A 13,239-nucleotide genomic window follows, 5' to 3' on the forward strand; every position below is an offset into this window, starting at 1 on the left:
CGGGGCCGAAAAATCGCCCGAAAAAATCTGCTCCTAGCCGCGTTTCATTAGAAACAGGCCGGAGCAGTGCAGCGCTGTCCAGGGCATTGAATTCAATGGAGCCGGCTGTATTGAAAGCAATGGGCTGCGGGCGATCTCAGGATGAATTTTTGGAAAGGGTTTAAAAATATAAGCCCTTCCCTGAAAATCATCCAAAAATGTGTAATAAGTAAAAAAAAATATATACTCACCTTGTCCCGGCAGACGGAGTTCAGCCGCGGCCGGCTGGCAGTTCTCCTGAACTGCTCTCTGTAGTATTTCAGCAGCCGGGGATTTAAAATCCCCGCCTGCTGAATGAGCTGCCTCTGATTGGTCACAGCCTCACCAATCAGAGGCAGCTCTCACTTATCCATTCATGAATTCATGAATGGGTGAGTGAGTGCTGCCTTTGATTGGCTCAGCGCAGGGACCAATCAGGGGCAGCTCTCAACTGTCATTCAGCTGCCGCCGGCCCCATTGAGCGCATATAGAGAAGAGAACAGGAATCGCAGATCGCAGATAGGTGCGATCTGCGATTTCTGTTCTCTAATTTATCGGACGAGCGCATAAAAAGCGCTCATGTGTCCGATACCATTGCAAAGCAATGGTTTTAAAAAAATCGCCGGACGCATGCGCAAATCGCACGAAAAAACGCCCGTCTGACCGAGGCCTAAAGGAGAAAAAATAAAATTTCATATTTTTGCTAATATGTCATTGTAAAGGCAGTTTTTTTTCCTATAGGGCAGATGAAAATGAGGATTTACACCCCAAAATAGATACCCCTGTTTGTTCTGTGTTCAGAAACCATTGTAGCCCTAATCTTATGTTTGTATGCACAACAGAGCCAAAACTGAAAGGAGCAGCCGGTGGCTTTCAGAACAGACATCTTGCTTGAAGGTGTTTTAGGCCACATTGCACACTTGTAGAGCCCTTGAGTGGCCAAAATGATGGAAAACCCTGACAAATGACCCCACTTTGAAAACTAGACTCCTTAACAAATTTATCTAGGGGTGTACTGCATATTTTGACTTCACAGTTTTTGAATGAATCTAAGCAAAACAGAAGGAAAAAAATTAAGATTTTCATTTTTTGGCAATTCTGTCAATTTAAAAACAGTTGCTTTTTTTTGTACAGCACACATATGAATGAGGACTTGCACCCCAAAATGGATCCCCCTGTTTGTTCCATGTTCAGAAACATACCCACTGTGGCCCCAATCTACTTACTGGACACATGGATAGACCCGTAGTGGACGGAATATCCATTGGATTTCAGGGCACAACTGAATACATTCCAGGCCCAATTGCTCACTTGTGCAAAAAAAATATAGACTCCCTAAAAATTCAACCCCGCATCTTTTTTTGGCATTCCCTAATTCTTAGATAAAAGTAATGATGTTAACTGTGTGGTATGTCCAAAAACAGGGGTAATTTCGGAGGCTCGGTTGGGATGGGCATATGAGGCAATAAAACTGGTTATCCTCCTTTGCTTGCTGCAAACCCGACACTTTTTGGAGGGTATTTCTTGACCTCAGTGGCAAGAATTGAGTGTAAAAAGTGGCGCTCTGTGAGTCTTCGTAATCTTGCTGAGGTGCAGCGGTCTCACACAGAAGGCGCTCAACAAGCTGCTCCTAGAACTGCAGGATGGTGAATGTTCCCAGGGCTATTTGTAAATTACGTATCACAGGTAGCGATCTGAATAATGCTGGGCTCACACGACCTTATGTGGAATCTGCTTGCGGAGGCCCATAGCAGATCCCAGCTGTGAGCCTGGCCGTGGCCCTGCGTATGGCTGCGCAATGTGCTTTGTTTAACTGCATACTTACACAGGCGATCATGCACAGTACACCTTTTTTTGTTTGTATTACTCTTGTCGGAGCTTAGCAATGATGTGTGTACCCGCAGCTCGTACACGGCTGCATTTAAATTCCCCGAACGATGTTTGGGGGCCCCGTACGCCCCCCCCACCCCGTGGTGAGATCGGGGGAGCTGTGCAGGTGTCACGGCAGCCAGGATCTTTCTGAAAGGGCTGCCCAGGGCTGCCTTAGGAGACTGCCTATCAAGTCACCCCACGGGGATGGCTGCCTGTCAAATTACAGTATGACGTAATGCTGTAGCATTATGTCATACTGCAGGAGCAATCAAAGAAAAAAGTAAAACAAAGATCGATAAAGTTTTATTAATTGTAAAAAAAAAAAGTAATACTAGTTTAAATCACCACCCTTTTGCCATATCTATTATAAAAAAATCTAAATCATAAAATAAAAATACATATTTGGTATCACCGCGTCCATAAAAGTCTGATCTATCAAAGTCACGCATTATTTACCCCGCATGGTGAACGTCGTCCGAAAAAAAAATAAAGAACGCTAGAAATGCACTTTTTCAGTCACCCTGTCTCACAGAAAAAACACAATAAAAAGGGATCACAAAGTTGTCTGTATTCCCAATTGGTACTAACAGAAACTACAGGACATACTGCAAAAAATGTGCCCTTGCTCAACTATGTCGACAGAAAAATAAAAAAGTTATTGCGCACAGAATATGACCGCAGATAAAAATTGAAAAAAAATAAAGGTCTTTCAAAAAAAAAAAAAAGAGTGGTACAGTAAAAAAAACTACTCAAGTTTGGTATCATAGCAATCGTACTGACCCATAGAATAAAGTTATCATGTTTTTTTCCCCTGCAGTTTGTGCGCTGTATTCACAAGATGCACTGAAAGATGTTGGAATGTCATTTGTTTTTTTCATCTTACTTCACTTAAAATTTTTTTAAAGTTTTTCAGTACATTATATGGTACTTTAAATAGCACCATTGAAAACTACAACTCGTCCTGCAAAAAAAAGCCCTCATACAGTGACGTCGATGGATCAATAAAGGAGTTATGATTTTTTTTAAAGGAGGGATGAAAAAACGAAAATGGAAAAAAAAAGGGGTCCGCGTCATTAGGGCTTAGTCAGACGGGTGTTTTTTTGCGCGATTTGCGCATGCGTCTGGCGATTTTATAAAACCATTGCTTTGCAATGGTATCGGACACATGAGCGCTTTTTATGCGCTCATCCGATTAATTATAGAACAGAAATCGCAGATCGCACCTATCTGTGATCTGCGATTCCTGTTCTCTTCTCTGTATGCGCTCAATGGGGCCGGTGGCAGCAGCGCCGACCCCATTGAGAACATATAGTAGACAATTCATTCTTCTCTGCCACAGCTGTAACAGCTGTGGCAGAGAAGAACGATGTTTGTCCATTTAATTCAATGGAGCCGGCAATACAGCCGGCTCTATTGAAAGCAATGGGCTGCCGGCGAGCGCAGGATGAATTGTCGGGAAGGGCTTAAAAATATAAGCCCTTCCCTGCAATTCATCCAGAAATGTGTAAAAATAAAAAAAAAATATATACTCACCTTGTCCCGGCAGACGGAGTTCAGCCGCGACCAGCAGCAGTTCTCCAGCCAATCTGAAGCAGCACTCACTAACCCATTCATGAATTCATGAACGGGTATGACTGAGAGCTGCCTCTGATTGGTCAGGCTGTGACCAATCAGAGGCAGCTCATTCAGCAGGCGGGGATTTTAAATCCCCGGCTGCTAAATACTACACAGAGCAGTTCAGGAGAATTGCTGCTGCCACCGGCCCCATTGAGCACATATAGAGAAGAGAACAGGAATCGCAGATAGGTGCGATCTGCGATTTCTGTTCTATAATTTATCGGACTAGCGCATAAAAAGCGCTCATGTGTCCGATACCATTGCAAAGCAATGGTTTTAAAAAATTGTCCGATGCATGCGCATGCGCAAATCGCGCGAAAAAACGCCCGTCTGACTAAGCCCTAAGGCCTTAAGTGGTTAAAGTAGTTATCCATTATTACATTGAATCCTGGAAACTCAGCTATTGAGACCTATTCTGAGGATGGGTCATCAATAGTATTGAGATAGAAAACCCCTATAATGGGTATTGCCGGTTATACATTATGTGGATAAAACTTTTGGGACACACAAAAAAGATGATGAAATTCGATTTTATTCACATTTTTCAATACAATGTTGGGCCGTCTTTAGCCTCAATGACTGCGGTAACCCTCCTAGGCTTCTTTCCACCAAATTCCAATATATATATAGAGGGATTTGCCTGAAAGAGAGCTTGAAATAGTGATGCAGGCTACATTGGGCAGGTTGAGTGTGGACTGATAGGGTGTTCTAGTTCATCCTTAAAGTTATTGAGATCCGGACTTTGGGCTAGCCAATGTAGTTTGTAGATGTTCTGCTGCTCAAACCAAGCCTCTTCACTGTGTGCTGTATGACATGGTGCTCGGTTATGTTGGTAGAAACAATGAACTGTACCAAAGGTATGCCACAGGATAGGCGATGGCATGTGGTCCAGAATGTCTCTGTACCTATTGGCGTTGAGGGTGGACTTCACTATAACCAATGGCTCTAGTTCTTATCATCCATTTTGCATATACCCTAACAGCATAGGATTCGTGGATGTCACAATACTTTTTTCAACATAGTGCAGGTTAGAAGGAAGCCAGGAAACTTTCTTAATTAAAAAAAAAATAGTTTCCGAAATAGTCCTCACATTCCTAATCCTGTAGTACTGCATGGCTCTACTCTATGGTAAGAATGCATGATATATATTGATTACTACTAAGCCATATACCAGAGTGTTGTACTGCAATGGAGTACCATTGGCATAATTAAGTTATATTTTGGAGGAGTGTGGAAAACTACATTTTTAAACATTTGTGCTTATTGGAGACATAAAGTGATTATGGAGGAAGGAAAAGAAGCTGGAACATATATATTTACAAACTGCTCTTATTTTATACTTACAGAGCTATACTGAGGGTGGATGCTAAGTTTGCAGGATTCCAATATCACCTACGGTACTTTCATACGCACTGGAATATTTCCAAATATGCTGCATAATATTTCACTTTGCAAAAAATCCCAGCCAAAATCTGCATGTCTAACATGCAAATTTAGACAAAGATTTGAAAATAGCTTAAAGGGATTCTGCCACCAGGTTCATGCTGCCCAAACCACGGGGGCCATGAATCCAGGACATCCATTATTATTAACCTATGTAGAGTTTATTCCGAAACTCTGCAGCATTTCCGAATAAAAACACTTTGACGTTTGACTTGGAGCTGAGCTCTGAGTCACGAAAGCAGGCTGCACTGATCTAAAGCTGCTTCCATCATGTATAGTGACAGCTCTCACCATGTACATGAAAGGGGAGAAAGCTGTCAATCTGCCTGATGTGGGCGGGGACAAGTCATGGTGGCCCACCTCTGCAACTTGGAGCTCAGCTCTGAGTCAAACTTCAAAGTGTGTTTATTTTTAAATAAACCATGCAAGGTGGTAATGAGCTTACCTGTTCTGAGTTCATGATGAGCATGGTTTGGGCAGCATGAACCTGGGAACAAAATCTCTTTAATTCTGGCAGCAAATCTGCATTTAGACATGGGGAAAATGTTGTTGTGTGTAAAAATGTCCCTTAGGGCCCCAAAAAATAAATAAGTATGTACGGCTGGACTCAAAAGAATTGCATATCAATAGACAATCAAAGTTGGATTCACCTAGTGTTGGTGGAGGGGGGAGGTCTGTCTTATGGCAGGCTCCCACATCCCTTGTCCATGAGTACCTCCAAAAACAGCTGCTACATACAACCAATTGCATCTGGTCTCATGGATTCAGGGGAGAGCATCAGGGTATAGAACCTCGGTCATAAATATGTAGTACAAATGTGTAAAATGATCTCCGCACTACAAAGGTGCTGGTAGATTTAGTAGATAGTATGAATTATGTACTTTAGAGGAGACCACTTACCCAAGGGTCTCCTCATATGTCCAAGGATTCTCCAAGAAAACAGTCAGCAGCAGAGAAGCGGATGCTGGGCTGCCAAGGCTTTATTATTATTATTATTATTATTATTATTATGTATAACATCAGGAGAAATAAAACAATAAAAAAGTATACGAAATACACATAGTACAACGCGTTTCGGAGGTGTCCTAAAATAAAAACTCAGAAACGTGTAGTACTATGAGCATTTGGTATACCTTTTCATTGTTTTATTTCTCCTGATGTTGCACAATATAAATAATAAAGCCTTAGTAACCCAGCATCCAGCTCTCTACTGGTGACTGCTTTCTTAGAGGTAATTTAGATATATGAGGAAACCTTTGGGCCAGTGGTCCCCTCTAAAGTAAAGGACCATTTACACACAACATGTATTGCTCAAAATTCATTCAAACGACCAAATTTGAGCGATAATCGTTATATGTAAATGCTGGCATCATGCACTTTTTGCTTGAATAATGGTTTTAAGGTAAACTTAAAATCCATCCTTCAGCTAGAGAGAGAGAGATAAAGTATCTCTCAAAGCACTGCATGCTGTGTTCTCCCTGAGAGGCGGGAGATTACATTGTATTCTGCCAGTAGCCCAACTAAAGCAATGCAGCCATTTGCACAGCAGGTTGTGTGATTAATCACATGCTGGGATCTGCAAACAGCTCATGGAGACCTATTTACATGCAAATGAAGGTGATAAAGTGTTAATGGTCATCAGTGGCCGTTAACACTTTATTCAAAAGGATCACTAAAACTTTCAATCTTTCAATTGTTTGAAATATTATCTTTGCATGTAAATGGGCCTTGAGTAACTCATACTATCCACTAAAGCTTCCAGCTTCATTGTAGCACAGGAATCATTTTACACATTTAAGGGTCCAATAGGTGCATGAATGTTAGCTAAATGGTTACTACAACATGAAGTATTGAGCTTCTATGCAGTAAGATGTTTGTTGTTTATTTTTTAGTTGTTGTAGGTGTGAAGCCGAACAATTATTTAAAACGAAAAATGTATTTCTCTATTTCTTTTTCTTATTTTAAGGCAGATAATTTAGGAACGGAATACAATGACTGTCCTCAAAAATCAAGCAACATTAGTCCCATGACAAGAAATGGCAGAAATCATCCATGAGCTTGCAGACTAGGGACACATTTATAACTACATTTACAATAATAAAAACAGACATTACTATATCCAAGTGGCAGGTCAGCCATGTAGAAGGAAACACAATGTCTGGCAATTTAAGATAGCATTAAAAGGCAGAAGAAGATTAGAAACAATAATTATAGACTGAAGGTAAAGTGTCTATTAACGCGCATGGAATAAGTAATGGAAGAAAGGAAAGAACCGAGTAATTTACAAGAGATTAATGACTACATGTATAGATCCCTGACCATTATAACCATATCAACCACAAGTGCGAGGCTTAAATAATGGCCAAAATTTTGAATTCAAAGATCCAGATCATACATTAAACAATAGTGCCTTGTGGAATAAAAATATATATTATCCAACTACTATTGGCCCACAGATAACCAATAATGAGATATATGGTCCATAAAAACACCGCTATGGAAGGACAGCATGTAAAGGAATCCTTGCATACTTACATCTGTGTTGCTTTAAATCAGTGGTCTTCGACTTGTTGTAGTTTCATAGTAGCGTGAAGACTAAAGATGAGCGAACACCAAAATGTTCGGGTTCGCGTTATTCGAAACGAACTTCCCGCGATGTTCGGGTGTTCGTTTCGAATAACGAACCCCATTGAAGTCAATGGGCGACCGAAACATTTTTGTATTTCGCCGATGCTCGCTAAGGTTTTCATGTGTGAAAATCTTGGCAATTCAAGAAAATGATGGGAACGACACAGCAAGTTCTCCTCTGCCACAGCTGTAACAGCTGTGGCAGAGAAGAACGATGTTAGCCCATTGAATTCAATGGAGCCGTCAATACAGCCGACTCCACTGAATGCAATGGGCTGCCGGCGATCGCGGGATGAATTGTCGGAAAGGGGTTAAATATATAAGCCCTTTCCTGCAATTCATCCAGAAATGTGTAAAAATAAAAAATATATATATACTCACCTGGTGCCGGCAGACGGAGTTCAGCGCGGCAGGCTGCAGTTCTCCTGAACTGCTCTGAACAGCTGTGAATAAGATGCCTGACCAATCAGAGGCCAGCCCTCACTCACACCCATTCATGAATTCAAAAAGCAGTCAAAATCTGCACCCTGTCTATTTTGAAACAGCCATGCCCATTTCCGCCACATGTAAGCATACCCCAGCGGTAATAGTGACCCCCCCACAGCAGCCCTCAGTATGAGATCAACCCCCCCCACAACAGCCCCCAGTATGACAGCGACCCCCCCACAGCAGCCCCCAGTATGAAAGCGACCCCCCCACAGCGGCCCAAAATATGACAGCGCCCCACACCCCACACTGGCCCACAGTATGACAGCAACCCCCCCTTCCCGCAGAGGCCCACAGGATGACAGCGACCCCCCCACAGTGGCCCCTAGTATGACAGCAACCCCCCACAGCGGCCCCCAGTATGACAGCGACCCGCCCACAGCAGCCCCCAATATGACAGTGACCCCCAGGGCAGTCCCCAGTATGACAGCAACCCCCCACAGTGGCCCACAGTATGACAGCAACAACCCCCCCCCACAGCGGCCCACAGTATGACAGCAAATCCTCCCGACAACGGCCCCCAGTATAACAGCGACCCCCCACAGCGGCCCCCAGTATGACAGTGACCCGCCCACAGCAGCCCCCAGTATGACAGCAACAACCCCCTCCACAGCGGCCCACAGTATGACAGCAACCCCCCCTTCCCGCAGAGGCCCACAGGATGACAGCGACCCGCCCACAGCAGCCCCCAGTATGATAGCGACCCCCCCACGGCAGTCCCCAGTATGAAAGCAACCCCCCACAGCGGCCCACAGTATGACAGTGACCCCCCACAGCGGCCTACAGTATGACAGCGATCCCCCCACAGCGGCCCCCAGTATGATGGTGGCCCCCAGTATGACAGCGACCCACCCACAGCAGCCCCCGGCATGACAACAACCCCCAGGGCAGTCCCCAGCATGACAGCAACCCCCCACAGTGGCCCACAGTATGACAGCAACAACCCCCCCACAGCGGCCCACAGTATGACAGCAAATCCCCCCGACAGCGGCCCACAGGATGACAGCGACCCCCCCACAGCGGCCCCCAGTATGACAGCGACCCCCCCCCCCGGCAGTCCCCAGTATGACAGCAACCCCCCACAGCGGCCCACAGTATGACAGTGACCCCCCACAGCGGCCTACAGTATGACAGCGACCCTCCCACAGCGGCCCCCAGTATGATGGTGGCCCCAGTATGACAGCGACCCACCCACAGCAGCCCCCAGTATGATAACAACCCCCAGGGCAGTCCCCAGCATGACAGCAAGCCCCCACAGTGGCCCACAGTATGACAGCAACAACCCCCCCACAGCGGCCCACAGTATGACAGCAAATCCCCCCCACAGCGGCCCCCAGTATGACAGTGACCCGCCCACAGCAGCCCCCAGTATGACAGCGACCCCCCCCCCCCCACGGCAGTCCCCAGTATGACAGCAACCCCCCACAGCGGCCCACAGTATGACAGTGACCCCCCACAGAGGCCTACAGTATGACAGCGACCCTCCCACAGCGGCCCCCAGTATGATGGTGGCCCCAGTATGACAGTGACTGCCCCACAGAAGCCCCCAGTATGATGGTGGCCCCCAGTATGACAGTGCCCCCCCCACAGCGGTCCTCTGTATGATGGCAGCCCCCAGTATGACAGCAACCCCCCACAGCGGACCCCAGTATGACAGCAACCCCCCCCCACGGTGGTCCAGTAGTGTGACAGCAACCCCCCCCCCCAATAGCAGCCCAATAGTGTGACAGCGGCCCCCCCACAGCAGCCCACTAATGTTACAGCAACCCCTGACCCCCACAGTGGCCCATTAGTGTGACAGCAACCCCCCACAGCAGCCCATTAGTGTGATAGCGACCCCACACGGGCCCATTAGTGTGACAGCGATCCCCCCACCCCACAGTGGTCCATGTGTGTGACAGCAGCCCCCAGTGTGACAGTGACCCCCCCACAGCGGCCCACAGTATGACAGCGACCCCCCCTCAGCGGCCCACAGTATGACAGCAACCCCCCCCCCTTCCCCACCACAGCGGCCCATAGGATGACAGTGACCCCCCCCACAGCGACCCCCTGTATGACAGCGACCCCCCACAGCAGCCCCTAGTATGACAGCAACCCCCCACGGCAGTCCCCAGTATGACAGCAACCCCCACAGTGGCCCACTGTATGACAGCAACAACCCCCCCACAGCGGCCTACAGTATGACAGAGACCACCCCCCACAGCAAAAAATACAAGTACTACAAAAAAAAAACTATACAAGTTTGGTATTGTAGTAATCGTACTGACCCATAGAATAAATTTATCTTGTTATCTTTGTTGTAGTTTGTGTGCCGTAAAAATAAAACACGTTGAAGAGTGGTCGAATGTCATTTTTTAAAAATTTTACTCCACTTGAAATTTTGTAAACGTTTTTCAGTACATTATATGGTACTTTAAATCAAACCATTGAAAAATACAACTCGTTCTGCAAAAAACAAGCCCTCATGCAGCGACGTCGATGAATAAATAAAGGAGTTATGATTTTTTAAAAGGGGGGAGGAAAAAACGAAAAGGGGAAAAAAAAGGGGGCCGTGTCATTTAGGGGTTAAATTATGTACTAACTTCCTTCTCTGGGTCAATACGATTACAGGGATGCCCCATGTGTCATTTTTGTTTTTATTTTTAATTTTTTACAAAGTAAAGGAAGAAAGGTGTTTTTTATTTTTATTTTTTCAAATTTCAAATTGCATTTGACATTTGGTCCCCCTTAGTAGTGATATGAGGGACAATGACCGCTCAGCATTATGTTCAGGACATCCTACAGCCACTTGTGTTGCCTGTCATGGCAGGGCTCCCAAGAAGCATTTTCCAGCAGGATAATGCTCAGTCACATACAGTAAGGGTATCAAAGGAATGCCTCCACAACATTGTCACCTTAATGGCCTGTCCGATGGCCAGATTTCTTTGCAATAGACCAAGTATGGGGCCATCTTGGATGCCAACTTTGACAGCCTATGAGTTTTACGATCTAGAGGCTCAGTTATAGCAAATGTGGACCGATATATTGCTGGATAGCATACAAAACAAGTATGCCTTCATGTCCGCCCATATCACATCTTGATCCAAGCTAGAAGCCGACTATTAGGGTACTAGGGCCTCCATGCCCACCCGTATTACATCTTACATCCAAGATAGAGGTGCCCCATCAGGGTACCAGAGCCTTCCTTCAAGTGTTCAGTTTCCCACCATAAATTATTCTTTTGCTCTGATATTTTAATCATTTATTTATATGAACGTTACAATCACACAGAGGAAGTTTTATTCAATTCCAACTCTAGGTGCTTGATTTTTTTTTCTTTTCACAAGTGATTTTTCTGTATTTGAAGTAGCTGACGTCTTTCCATTCTAACTGTTATTGCTAATTCCACTCAATAATTTTCCAGAGCAGTTGACATCCTGGGACAGGTTTTCTGCTAGTGAATCATATGAAGCAGATCCATAGTGTATTGCAACTGTCCTTCATACAATGGGCCACACATTATGCATGATTTAGGCCTTAGTCAGACGGGCGTTTTTTCGCGTGATTTGCGCATGCGCATGCGTCCGGCGATCTTAGAGAACCATTGCTTTGCAATGGTATCGGATACATGAGCGCTTTTTATGCGCTCGTTCAATAAATTATAGAACAGACATAGCAGATCGCACCTATCTGCGATCTGCGATTCCTGTTCTCTTCTCTATATGCGCTCAATGGGGCCGGCGGCAGCAGCGCCGACCCCATTGAGAACATATAGTTGACAAATCATTCTTCTCTGCCACAGCTGTAACAGCTGTGGCAGAGAAGAACGATGTTTGCCCATTGAATTCAATGGAGCCGGCAATACTGCGCTGAGCCAATCAGAGGCAGCACTCACTCACCCATTCATGAATTCATGAATGGGTGTGAGTGAGAGCTGCCTCTGATTGGTCAGGCTGTGACCAATCAGAGGCAGCTTATTCAGCAGGCGGGGATTTTAAATCCCCGGCTGCTGAATACTGCTCAGAGCAGTTCAGGAGAACTGCCGCCGGCCGCGGCTGAACTCCGTCTGCCGGGACCAGGTGAGTATATATATATATTTTTTTTACACATTTCTGGATGAATTGCAGGGAAGGGCTTATATATTTAAGCCCTTCCTGAAAATTCATCGTGAGATCGCCCGCAGCCCAATGCTTTCAATGGAGCAGGCTGTATTGCCGGCTCCATTGAATTCAATGTGCTGGACAGCTCCGGCCCGTTTCTATTGAAACGCGGCTAGGAGCAGTTTTTTGGGGCGATTTTTCGGCCCCGGTCACGCGATTTGCGGATGCGCATCCGTCATGCGATCCGCAAATCGCGGGAAAAAACGCTCGTGTGACTAAGGCCTTACAATGTATCTATACATCTGTGTCAGAATTCAGTGAGTAATTTTTGTAAAAATGATACATGCAGCATTTCAGCAAAAATGTGTGAGTTTTTATTTTTCTGCAACACTCACCACTTTTCGGAAAATTCAGGACTTTTCAAAATGGAGTGTAGCCTTTGTGTCCCAACAGTTTTACTATAATTAACACGAGAATTAGAGCACAAATCTACTCCAGCTCATATCAGGTGTGCCTTTGCATTCTTGTCTCACGGACTGGACAAAGATGCGCCAAAGTTCTTTAAAGGTGTATCTTGTATCTTACTTCAGTGAACTGTTGCAAAACGTGGCTGCCAGTTATTATAACTCCCCCCTCCCCCCCCCCCCCCCCCGCATCCAGCATCTGAATTATAAAATTTTAGTTAACAACCACAGTACTTTTAAGGATAATCTTGGATACATAAGCACCTTAAATATGTTACTGGTAAAGCTGAAATGTATTATTTCTAATTGAAAAAGATAATATTTTGTGATTTTTGTTCTTAGAAAATAGTGTTTTTCTCTCTGCAGAATCTCCCTTTGCAGTCCAGCTTTGATCATATCCCCAGTCTGCAGCTAATGGAGAGTAACTGATGTAAAATATTTAGTACCAAGTTGAGCTACACTGAATATTACTGGTAATTATTCACAGTTAAAATCTCTGTACTGTTACCTTTGTGCAAAGGATTTTGCTGACAGCCTACAGTATATGGAGCCCATTAATTCAGAAGCAAGTGAGGATGATGGAGGCAATCGATGCAGGCATGCTGTCCCTACTGCAATAAACAATGCTGATT

The sequence above is a fragment of the Eleutherodactylus coqui genome, chromosome 10 (genome assembly GCF_035609145.1).
Source record: "Eleutherodactylus coqui strain aEleCoq1 chromosome 10, aEleCoq1.hap1, whole genome shotgun sequence".
NCBI lineage: Eukaryota > Metazoa > Chordata > Amphibia > Anura > Eleutherodactylidae > Eleutherodactylus > Eleutherodactylus coqui.